Source organism: Antechinus flavipes, chromosome 2 (assembly GCF_016432865.1).
Source record: "Antechinus flavipes isolate AdamAnt ecotype Samford, QLD, Australia chromosome 2, AdamAnt_v2, whole genome shotgun sequence".
NCBI lineage: Eukaryota > Metazoa > Chordata > Mammalia > Dasyuromorphia > Dasyuridae > Antechinus > Antechinus flavipes.
Genome location: NC_067399.1, coordinates 578,243,477 through 578,255,599, shown reverse-complemented (window position 1 = coordinate 578,255,599; position 12,123 = coordinate 578,243,477).

Here is a 12,123-nt window from a genome sequence, read left to right as displayed (position 1 = left end):
TTCTATTCCAACATGGGTAGGCTCAGAACAAAGCTGCTTCTGAGACTTGATTTACCTTAGTTTTTTTGACATAGCTTCCTAACCATTTAGACTCGCAGTGGTTCTCAAAGTATGGTCTAGAGAATCCTGGGGATCTCTGAAACCCTTTTAGAGGGTATACAAATTCAAAAATAGTTTTTATTTCCAGTATGGAAAATGTCTACAAATTCTGTTTTGGAGCACGGAGAGATCCTCAATAATTTTTAATAGGATAAAGATACTGAAAACAAAAGTTTGAGAACCACTGAGAGGCATAAAAAGTTCCAGCTACAATTCAGTGCCTCACTATGTTAGGGCAAATTAAACTCCTTTTGTAAATTTTCAAGAATTTTTGAGTGCTTCATTTTGCCCTAACATGGAATCTGAACTAAATGCATGTTGGCACTAGAGCTAGCCTACAACACTGGCCAAAACTGGTCAGAGTAATATGTAGATCCTAGCCCAGTGGTTCTCAAACTTTTGTTCTCAGTATCTTCATGTTGTTAAAAAACTATCGAGGATCTGTTCAAAGAATTTTTGTTCACATGGGTTATATTTATAGCTATTTACTATATTAGAAATAAAAAATGATTTTGAATTTGTAGAACCTCTGAAAGGGTTTCAGAGACTCCAACAATTCTTTAGACTACATTTTGAGGACCACACTGTAAACTCAAGACAAAAAGGATAATGTTTTTTTCTATCCCAGGTCTTAAATGCTCTTTGTACTTAACCTTATTTTGTCTTTTACCAGTCATTTGCCCACGTTTGGCTTATCCATTAGATTGCAAACTCCCTGAGAGTCTTTGTCTTATCTTTCCTGGCATCCCCATTTTTTTAGCACAGCATCTTGCATGCCCTAAGGACTTAACAAATATTCTTTAAATTGAATCGAACCTGAACAAATGTTAGGAAAAGAAACTCATAGCCTCTGGAGAAGAAAGAAATTCCAGAGACTTTGAAATATTAAAAGTTTATATTAAAGAAACTAAGAAGTAGTAAGATGATGGACAAGACACTAGAACTTCCAAGGAGATTACCTCATGTCTCCTTTCAGCTTCATAAGAATCTGAATTCATAATCCATTATTGATGGGAACCAGAGGATGGTTGTAAGAGAGCTTGATACTAACTCTTATTTGAAGTGAACTATATTTACTATGGGATGATGCTAAATTAAGAGGTGTTAGGAACACTGGGAAAGACATAAATAATACCAAATGGACCAAAAAGAGAGAAAACATGTGAAGAAGAAAATGTGAAATGGAGACAAAAGAGGGCAGAAAGAAATATCTAGATTAAAGGAAGAGAAGAAAGTTTATAGTTACAAATGAAAAGAAGGATGAGGAAGCAGAAAGAGAAAGGTGAAAGGAGAGGTGGGCAAGGAGAGGAAGGAATGAGAACTAGAAATGAGACCCAGAGGCAGACAGGCAGGAAGAAGCTTACAAGGAATGTGCTTTCCTAAGAGACAATAAATATGAAGATCCAGATTACAATGAGGGGAGGAAAAACATAGCAGGAGAGGATTTAGGATTAAGTCTATAAACTGGGAAAGTTAGAATTCTGACTGAAAATCTTAGGAGTACAATATTCAGAATATAGTGGGTATTCAATAAATATTCATGTCTGACAAATACAAGCTGATGAAAAAGACAAAACAACAACAACAACAACAACAACAAAAAGACAAAAGAATCAGGAAGGGAAAACTCAAGAGCCAGATGAGAAATCAAGAGGAAGAAGTTAAAATTAGAAGATGAAGCTTTCATGAATAGAAAAGAGGTGAGGAAGAAGAAAGCAAATAGTACATTAGAAATGGATTTCAAGACTTGGAGAGAAAAAACCCCACAAGAAAAACATTCACCAAACAAGAGGAGATAAGAACAAAGAAAAGGAGGAAGTGAATATTTTGTTAATAGAAAAATAATTTCTTCTCTCTCAGTTTTCTCATCTGCAAAATGAAAGAATTGAACTAGATGATCCCATCCCTTCTATTTTCTAATATTCAATGATTTATCAACCATGAGATCATAGGATTACATATTTTAGAGCTCAAAGGGTCTTAGAGGCCACTGAGTCTAAAGTAATCTCTCTCATTTTACAAATGAGGAAATTGAGACACAAAGAAAATTAAATAACATGCTCAGGTTCACATAGCTAATTATCATTTGAGGCAGGATTTGAACCTATGTTTTCCTGGTTCAGTGCAGTGGCAAGAACTATGGATTTAGAGTCAATTTACCAAGCTATAAAATGAGGGGATTGGATTCAATGGCCTTTAAAGTCCCTTCCTGCTTTAAATCTATGATCCTAAGAACCTATGACTCCCACTCCACTCTGTCCATGACGCCATGCTATTCAATGGCAGCAGAGTAAACAGGAAAAGGAGCCCTGTGGTCAACCTAATTGTTCCTCTAAAACTTCTGATCCCCAAACTAGTAAGTTCTAGTTAGTCCAGGACTATAAAGTAATTAATCCCATGTGAGAGCACTCTGATAACAAGAAATAGGTTGCAACTAAGACTTCAGCCCTAGTATTTTATTTTAACATTTTAATTTATTATTTTTACTACACTTTCAATATTTATAAAAGATACCAGTTAGCAATCCAATCTCCAAACAGTGAAAATCTCCAACCTTCAAATATGAACCTTTTGCATTTTAGTCATATTAGAAAAGAAAAAACAGTCAATATTATCCTTAAAAAAACAAACTTAAGTGTCTTAGCATTTTAAGACTCTTGAATCATCTGTTCTTCTTGAGAAGACAGACTAAAGTACTGAACTACTACTGATTCAAAGCTAGGTCCAGTAGGACCTAGGAACTATCCTAAAAAAAAAGGTGTGGCTGTAGAAAAGCCTTTTATGTTCACTGCAGTTGGCATCAGGCTATTTACTTAGTATTTCTGTACTGTGGAGGCTCCTTTCATCTGAAGAAGTTTACATTATGGAATCTCAGAGATCATAGTTGAAAAGGACACTGTAAATTATCTAGTCCAACTTCCTCTTTTACAGATTAGGAAACTGAGGCCTACAGAGAGTGACTTGGCTAGGAGCCCAGTAGTATTCTTTCCACTGTTTCCTAGGTGAGCGTCAGACAATTAGAGGTCCAGAATAAGCACTGGCCCAGAAGTCAGAAGATATGTATTCTAGCTCTACTATTATTAGTAATGTGACTTCTGCCTACTTAGCATGGATATGAAGGCACTTTGGAAACTGCAAAGACCACGAAAATGTGGAGATTATTACTGAGACGGGGTAGGCATAAGTAGGGTGAATAATTTGCTCAATGGAATGGGTTCAGTTCTTCCTTAATATCTCAGGGACAGGCTTTCTGCTTCAATGATCCTTACACCATCTATTCCATCTGCAAAATTCACTCTTTGGCTACTGGTCTAAGGAGTAGAGGCTCTGTGTCCAGGGTTGCTACCCATCTTCTTAAAACAGAACTCACCATGACCTTTGTTGTTCCCGAAAGGAAAGTCCAATAAGGATATTTTTAATGTTCACAAGAACTTCAAGGAACTTTACCTATCACTAGAAGGATTAATTTATCCTTTCAATAAATAACGGACCTAAACATTTATTTTAGATTTATAAAAATACATGTACCTGTTACTCCTAACTCACAAGGGAATACACAGAATTAAGGCAGCAAGCACATTTATATAAAAAAAATAAAATAAAATAAAAAAAGCTATCATTTTCAGTGAATTATGAAATTTTAGAAGTAGAAGTTGATCTTAGAACCATTCTCCTCATTTTATATATGAAGATACTTCCTTATGTGACAATATCCAATTTATCTTGTATATATTTTGCTTGTCCATAGTAGCATGCATATTTTCTTTTCCATTAGACAGTGAATTCCTTGAAAGGAGGGAAAGTTTTGCCTTTCTTTATATTCCCAGAATATAGCACATTATCTAGCATATAATATGGGCTTAATAAATGCTTGGCAATTTGATTTGAGGAAACTAAAGTTCATAGAGATTAAGTGATATGCCCAAAGTCATAGATTTAGTTCATGGCACACCTAGTTAGGACTAACACCTAGGTCTTTTGGTTCCTAGGTTAGTGTTTTTAATCCAATCCTACCTGGGGAAAGTCACATAATGTTCATCTTACATAGTTGTTATGGGCCAGAACTCTGAAATTGAAACAAAGGATCCTTACAAGGTACTAAGTCAGTGGAATAGAGACAATAGTTATCTAATTTAGCATGGTTCAGTATGATTGATTTAATCCTATAAGGAGATGTTATGGGCCAGAACTTGGAACAAGGTACTAAGTAGAATTGAGGAGACAATGGCTAAATTTACTTTAGCATTGATTTAATCCTACAGCAAATAATGGTTTCCTAGTGATATAATGATTGGTTTATACTCAGTGTGGAGCATATAAACTAGAAGCCTCAGCCAGGGAGATTGAGAGACAGGGGACAGAAGGCTGGAGGCTGGAGGCTGGAGGAAGGCTGGAGCACAAGCCCTTGGACTCAGATAGATTCATCCCATCTCACACCGCTTAGTGGCAGGCTCTCCTTCTTCACTTTTCCGCTGAAACCAAGGCTCGGAAGATCTCCAGAAAACTAGCTGAGCCCCAAGGACTTTGAAAGAGACAATAAAGGATTTGGACTTTAACCCCTGCCTGCACTTGTTATTACTGAACTGAAATGAAGGCTGCTCCAGAGATTCTCAACAGAGAACATTACATTTTAGAGAGAATATTACACATAGTAATTCCAAAAGCTAAAGAATCTTCTAAACCAACTGATGGTTACTTCCCAATTCTTGGAAATATGTTTTTTAAATCTGCCTTTTGTCTATGTAGAAAATTGATTCAAATTTATAAGAATTCAAGCCATTCTCCAATTGATAAATGGTCAAAGGATATGAATAGACAATTTTCAGATGAAGAAATTAAAACCATATGTTAGAGTTAGATGCTCTAAATCACCATTGATGAGAGAAATGCAAATTAAGACAACTACTAGATTGGCTAAGATGACAGGAAAAAATATGACTATTGTTGGAAAGGATGTGGGAAAACTGGGACACTAATACATTGTTGGTAGAATTGTGAATGGATCCAGGCCATTATGGAGAGCAATTTGGAACTATGTTCAAAAAGTTATCAAACTGTGCATACCTTTTGACCCAGCAGTGCTACTACTGGGCTTATATCCCAAAGAAATCTTAAAGAAGGGAAAGGGACCTGTATATGCAAGAATGTTTGTAACAGCCCTTTTTGTAGTGGCCAGAAACTGGAAACTGGGTGGATGCCCATCAGTTGGAGAATGGCTGAATAAGTTATGGTATATGAATGTTATATATGGAAAATTATTGTTCTGTAAGAAACGATCAGCAGGATGATTTCAGAGAGTCCTGGAGAGACTTAGATGTACTGATGCTAAGTGAAATGAGTAGAACCAGAAGATTATGTATAATGATAACAAGAAGATTATACGATGATCAAGTCTGATGGAAATGACTCTCTTCAACAATGAGATGACTGAGGTTGGTTCCAATGGTCTTTTGATGAAGAGAGCCATCTACATTCAGAGAGAGGACTGTGGGAGCTGAATGTGGATCACAACATGGTATTTTCACTCTTTCTGTTGTTGTTTGCTTGCATTTTGTTTTCTTTCTCAGTTTTTTTCCCTTCTTGATCTGATTTTTCTTGTACAGCAAGATAACTGTATAAATAGGTATACATATATTAGATTTAACATATATTTTAACATATTTAACATGTATTGGATTATCTGCCATCCTTAGGGGAGGGATTAGGGGAAAGGAGGAGAAAATTTGGAACACAAAGTTTTGCAAGAGTCAGTATTGAAAAATTACCCATTAATAAGTTTTGTAAATAAAAAGCTTTAATAAAAAAAATAATAAATCTGCCTTTCTCAGGATGAGAAAATGGATTATAAATCACTTGTGTAGACCTCAGTAAAACCGACTACTATTTTAGAACTGAAATTCTTCATGGCATAAAAAGGATATCCAGAAAACAAATGTGAACCCAAAGTAAAGTTGATAAGATTGTTTAAGAGCTGATCAGACTCTCTGACTCTAATCATACCTATAATTATTTTTTTAAATAATATTTCCCAATTACACATACGAATAACTGTTAACATTCCTTTTAAATTTTGAGTTTCAAATTCTTTTTCTCCTTTTCTCCCTCTTCTTTCCCCTGTTCGATATGGTAAGCAATTTGATATAGAATATACATGTGCAATCATACAAAACACATTTCCATATTAGTTATATTGTGAAAGAAGACACAGATCAAAAAAACCCCCACAAAAAAGAAAAAATATGTTTCTATTTGCTTTCAGACTTTTATCAGTCCTTTTACTAGAAGTGGATGACATTTTTCATCATGAATCCTTGGGAATTGTCTTGCTATCCCTAGAATTCTAAGGAAAAACCTTAAAAAAATTTTCTGAAATCACCTAATAATATCCCCTTTCTCATTAACTGATGATACATGAGAAAAGAGAACTGAAATTGGGTTTTGACAAAAATTTGAAGCTTGCTAATTTGCTTGCCTAACACAATCCTTTCATAAACTGATAATACATGAGAAAAGAGGACTGAAATTGGGTTTTGACAAAAGTTTGAAGCTTGCTAGTTTGCTTGCCTAACACAATCCTTTCATTTTCGACAAAACATCCTCTAACAGTTCCTTAACACTGAGCTTCCCAGGTTGGGTAAATTGGCCAATTTACAGATGCATCCTCTAGAGAGGCAGGCTGGACAGATCCTAAGAGATTGGTCCAGTGGTTCTTTTTTTTTAATTTTTTTTAAATCATGTAGATGCATCTGCTAAATCCTGGCACTTTTCATCTTTCTAATGAATTCTAAGGCAGATTTGATACAGGTAATCTTTACCTGGTTCTATGGACAGAATACACCTCAGGCAAAACCTACAATGGTCTATGACAATTTCTCAAACTAACTTCAATGTATTGTTGTATTGTTGCTGTTGTTGTTATAGAGCAAAATTTCGTATTAAGTGGGTTGTGTGGACCCTACCATGTGAGTGTGACTCCTAAAGTCTCAAAAGAGTCTTGTTAGCAGGCAGATATGAAATGATCCCTAGGGAGAACATTATATTAAACCTCTAGCATGTAATTCCCCAAAGCTTCAACAAAATAAAGTTTCTGAAAATGGCTAATAAATGTGCACACTGTGAAGTATCAAGAGACTATCTCTGTCTGTCTGTCTGTCTGTCTCTCTTTCTTTGTTTTTCTGATTTTCTCTCTGTCTTTCTCTCTGCCTTCCTCTCTCTCCTCTCCTTCCCCCTTCCCGCCCCCCCCCCCCCAAGCTGATGGGGCAGCAAGGCCTATGGGCACAGAAAATATCACCATTCCATTTGGGCTGATTTATTTGACAAACTTTTAATCACTAACGACACAGAAATGAATGAATATATGAAAACACATTTAAATGCTTACTATAGGCCAAGAATTGGGTCAATTGTAGAGGATACAAATACAAAACCAAAGCAGTCCCTGCTTTCCCAGGAAATTAATTCTAATTGAGGAAGACAACATATACAGGAAGGTAGTAGCTAGGGAGTAGTAGTATGGTCTGTAAAGTTATAGGAAAGATGAGTAGAGTTATTGGGCAATTGCTTGAGTTCTCCTTGCTAGAAATGGAAGTGTTGATGTCATTATTGTTCCCATAGAGATACAAAGAAGTGTGTCAGTGACCAGCAAAGAGTTCCAGACGCCACATGATCAAACACACTGCCTACTCCTACAAGAGAAATAAAGGATGAACTCAAAAGTGCAAACTAAGACAGAATATTTTTTGAACGTGGTCAATACAGGAATTTAATTTGCTTTAATATATATGTTTGTAAAAGAGTTTCCCAATTGAGAGTCAGTGAGAAGAGGAAGGAGAAAAGATACACCTCTATCAAAATGAAATTTAACTTTGAAAAAAGGAAGAAAAACTGGGTTTGTATCCCAAGGAGATCTTAAAGGAGGGAGAGGGACCCACATGTGCAAAAGTGTTTGTGGCAGCTCTTTTTATAGTGGCAAGGAACTAGAAACTGAGTGGCTGCCCATCAGTGGGATAATGGCTGAATAAATTGTGGTATCTGAATGCTATGGAATATTATTGTTCTGTAAGAAATGACTAGCAGGAAGAGTTCAGAGAAGCCTGGAGAAACTTATATGACCTGATGCTGAGTGAAATGAGTAAAACCAGGAGAACATTGTACACAACAAGATTATATGATGATCAATTGTGCTGGACGTGCCTCTTTTCAACAATGAGATGATTGAGGCCAGTTTCAAAGATCTTGTGATGAAGAGAGCCATTTACACCCAGAGAGAGGACTATGGGAACTGAGTATGAACCACAACTTAGCATTTTCACTCTTTTTGTTATTTGCTTGCATTTTATTTTCTTTCTCATTTTTTTCCTGTTTGATTTGATTTTTCTTGTGCAGCAAGATTGTTTAAATCTGTTTGCATATATTGAATTTAACATATAGTTCTACCATGTTTAATATATATTGGATTTCTTGCTATCTAGGGGAGAGGGTGGGAGAAGGGGAGAAAAATTGGAACACAAAGTCTTGCAAGGGTTAATATTGAAAAATTATCCATGCAATTGTTTTGAAAATTAAAAGCTTTAATTAAAGAAAAAAAAAAGAGGCACCTGAGCTCTAACATGGCAGGAAAATGACTCTGAGCCACATGGTGTGAAGTTAGAAATAATGAATCTTTACCAATTCTCATTCCCTTCAGATCTTTCTCTTTCCTCGCTTTCCCCAAATCCTCTTTTTTCATGTTATCTACAATCCACACCTTCAACAAACTCCCTCTGCCTACCTCCCTCTCCTTACTCCCATCTCTCCATTTTAATCCTAGCCTCCTTAAGCCCCACAGCCTGCCTAGCCACTAGCCCCTTCCATTGTGCCTTTTACAAGATGCCCTGCTGTGCATCAGCTTTCCTTCCATTTTCTCACTGCTTCTCCTTTCTCCACCTCCCTTTTTCCCTCCCTGGTACCACTTTACTGGCAACGCTTGCTCAAGAAAACTGCCACTTAGGAGAAAGAAATTTGTGACCAAAGATGAACTAGAGACCATTACTGATCACAGAATAGAAAATTTCGATTACATCAAATTAAAAAGCCTTTGTACAAATAAAACTAATGCAAACAAGATTAGAAGGGAAGCGACAAACTGGGAAAACATTTTCACAGTTAAAGGTTCTGATAAAGGCCTCATTTCCAAAATATATAGAGAACTGACTCAAATTTATAAGAAATCAAGCCATTCTCCAATTGATAAATGGTCAAAGGATATGAACAGACAATTTTCAGAGGATGAGATTGAAACTATTACCACTCATATGAAAGAGTGTTCCAAATCATTATTGATCAGAGAAATGCAAATTAAGACAACTCTGAGATACCACTACACACCTGTCAGATTGGCTAAGATGACAGGAAAAAATAACGATGAATGTTGGAGGGGATGCGGGAAAACTGGGACACTAATGCATTGTTGGTGGAGTTGTGAACGAATCCAACCATTCTGGAGAGCAATCTGGAATTATGCCCAAAAAATTATCAAAATGTGCATATCCTTTGATCCAGCAGTGTTTCTATTGGGCTTATATCCCAAAGAAATACTAAAGAAGGGAAAGGGACCTGTATGTGCCAAAATGTTTGTAGCAGCCCTGTTTGTAGTGGCTAGAAACTGGAAAATGAATGGATGCCCATCAATTGGAGAATGGCTGGGTAAATTGTGGTATATGAATGTTATGGAATATTATTGTTCTGTAAGAAATGACCAGCAGGATGAATACAGAGAGGCTTGGAGAGACCTACATGAACTGATGCTAAGTGAAATGAGCAGAACCAGGAGATCATTATACACTTCGACAACGATATTGTATGAGGACATATTTTGATGGAAGTGGATTTCTTTGACAAAGAGACCTGAGTTTCAATTGATAAATGACGGACAAAAGCAGCTACACCCAAAGAAAGAACACTGGGAAACGAATGTGAACTATCTGCATTTTTGTTTCTCTTCCCGGATTATTTATACCTTCTGAATCCAATTCTCCCTATGCAACAAGAGAACTGTTCGGTTCTGCAAACATATATTGTATCTAGGATATACTGCAACATATCCAACATATAAAGGACTGCTTGCCATCTAGGGGAGGGGTGGAGGGAGGGAGGGGAAAAAAAAAAATCGGAACAGAAATGAGTGTAAATATAATGTAATTATTAAATAAAAAAAATTTAAAAAAAAAAAAAAAAAAAAAAAAAAAAAAAAAAAAAAAAAAAGAAAGCTGCCACTTTCTCCATTCCCCATGACTCTGGTGGAGGACCAGGGGCATACTTGCTCTCTTCTCTACTGTGTCTCTACCATCTTGCAACAACTTAACCTCTTTTGAGGGCCCCTCTAGCTGCTTTTATCATCCTCTTCCTGGTTAGAGATTTTCTCATCTTCAATGAGGAGGTGTGAGTTTGAGTGGGTTTTATCCTGCAGAATAATGAGTTTCTGGAGATCGTAAAAACCAGGAGAACATCTGTATGAGAAACGAAGAGGTGAATTCCTTTGTGGCTCCTTGAAATGAAGGATTTAGGAACATCTAATATCCACCCCCACATCATCTCTAGCAGGAGAAAGAAGTCTTAAAGACTATGTGAATAAATGCTGCTAGTTTTTCTGGGTTTTGGATTTTGATTTGGGGTATTTAAATACAGTACTTTCAAATTTCCCAAGCACACAAAAATGGATATACTAAGATAAGAAGTTCTTCCTGCCCAGGCGTAATTCAGTCTCCTTTCAAATATACCTCAAATTTATTTTAGGGACATATTAAGCATCCTAGTTTCCTTTAATAACCAATTGTGACCAGGTATGGCAATACGTATGTATACTTCCTCCTACTGGAGGAGAGGCTAAGGCCAGTAAATTACTTGAAATGGGGATTCTGAGATGAAGAATGGCTAAAGCTGATTAGGTGTCCATACTAAATCTGGCTCAAATATGGTGAACTGGGGATTAAAGAGGGCCACTGGCTGCCTACAAGGTGTAGATAGCTAAAATTGAAAAAAAAAAATGGAGGCTAAAGCTTCAATAACAATCACTATTGGGATTTGGCCTGTGAGAATCTACTGCATAGGGAGGACCAGTCTCAGCCTTCAAACTCTCCCTGCAATAGATTTTAGCTGTTATCCATGGTATTTTAGGATCTATAGCCTCAGCTCTTGGGGCTCTCAGGCCTCTCAATGTTTCCCATACACTGTGTTTAGTAGGATGTTACAGAAATCATCCTGGACTTTCAGTCAAGACTGAATTTGAGTCCCTACTCTGCCTATTGGGAAAGGGGGGGATGCTGGGAACACATAACTGAGTTATGTCTTCAGCTGAGACAGGATAGTCTCAGAGAAGAAAGACCTGTTATGTTTGTCCTGGAGGGCAGAAAAAGATATAATGAATGAAAAATGTCAAAAGGCAGGCTTCAGGTCAGTGTAAAATTAAGATGTTTTAACACTTAGAATTGTCCATACCAGGGCTGTTTTGAGTAGTGAATTCTTCTGGAAACTGAGTGGATGCCCATCAGTTGGAGAATGGCTGAATAAGTGATGGTATATAAATGTTATGGAATATTATTGTTCTATAAGAAATCACCAGCAGGATGATTTCAAAAAGATCTAGAGAGACTTACATGAACTGATACTAAGTGAAATGAACAGAACCAAGAGAACATTCTACACAACAGCAGCAAGATTATGCAATGATCAATTCTGATGGACATGGCTCTTTCCAACAATGAAGTGATTCAGACCAATTCCAGTAGACTTGTGATGGCAAGAGCCATATGCTCCCGAGAGAGGGCTGTAGGGACTGAACATGGTTCAAAGCATAGTATTTTCATTTTCATTTTTTTTTTTTTTGGCTTGGTTTTTTTCCCCTTTTGATCTTATTTTTCTTGTGCATCATGATGAATGTTTAACAGTGAATATTATTTACTTACTCTTTCTGTTTAAATACAAAACTAGAAAATAAATAGTCCCGTCTACATTAGACCAAATAGATCCACTACTCTGTTAAATCCA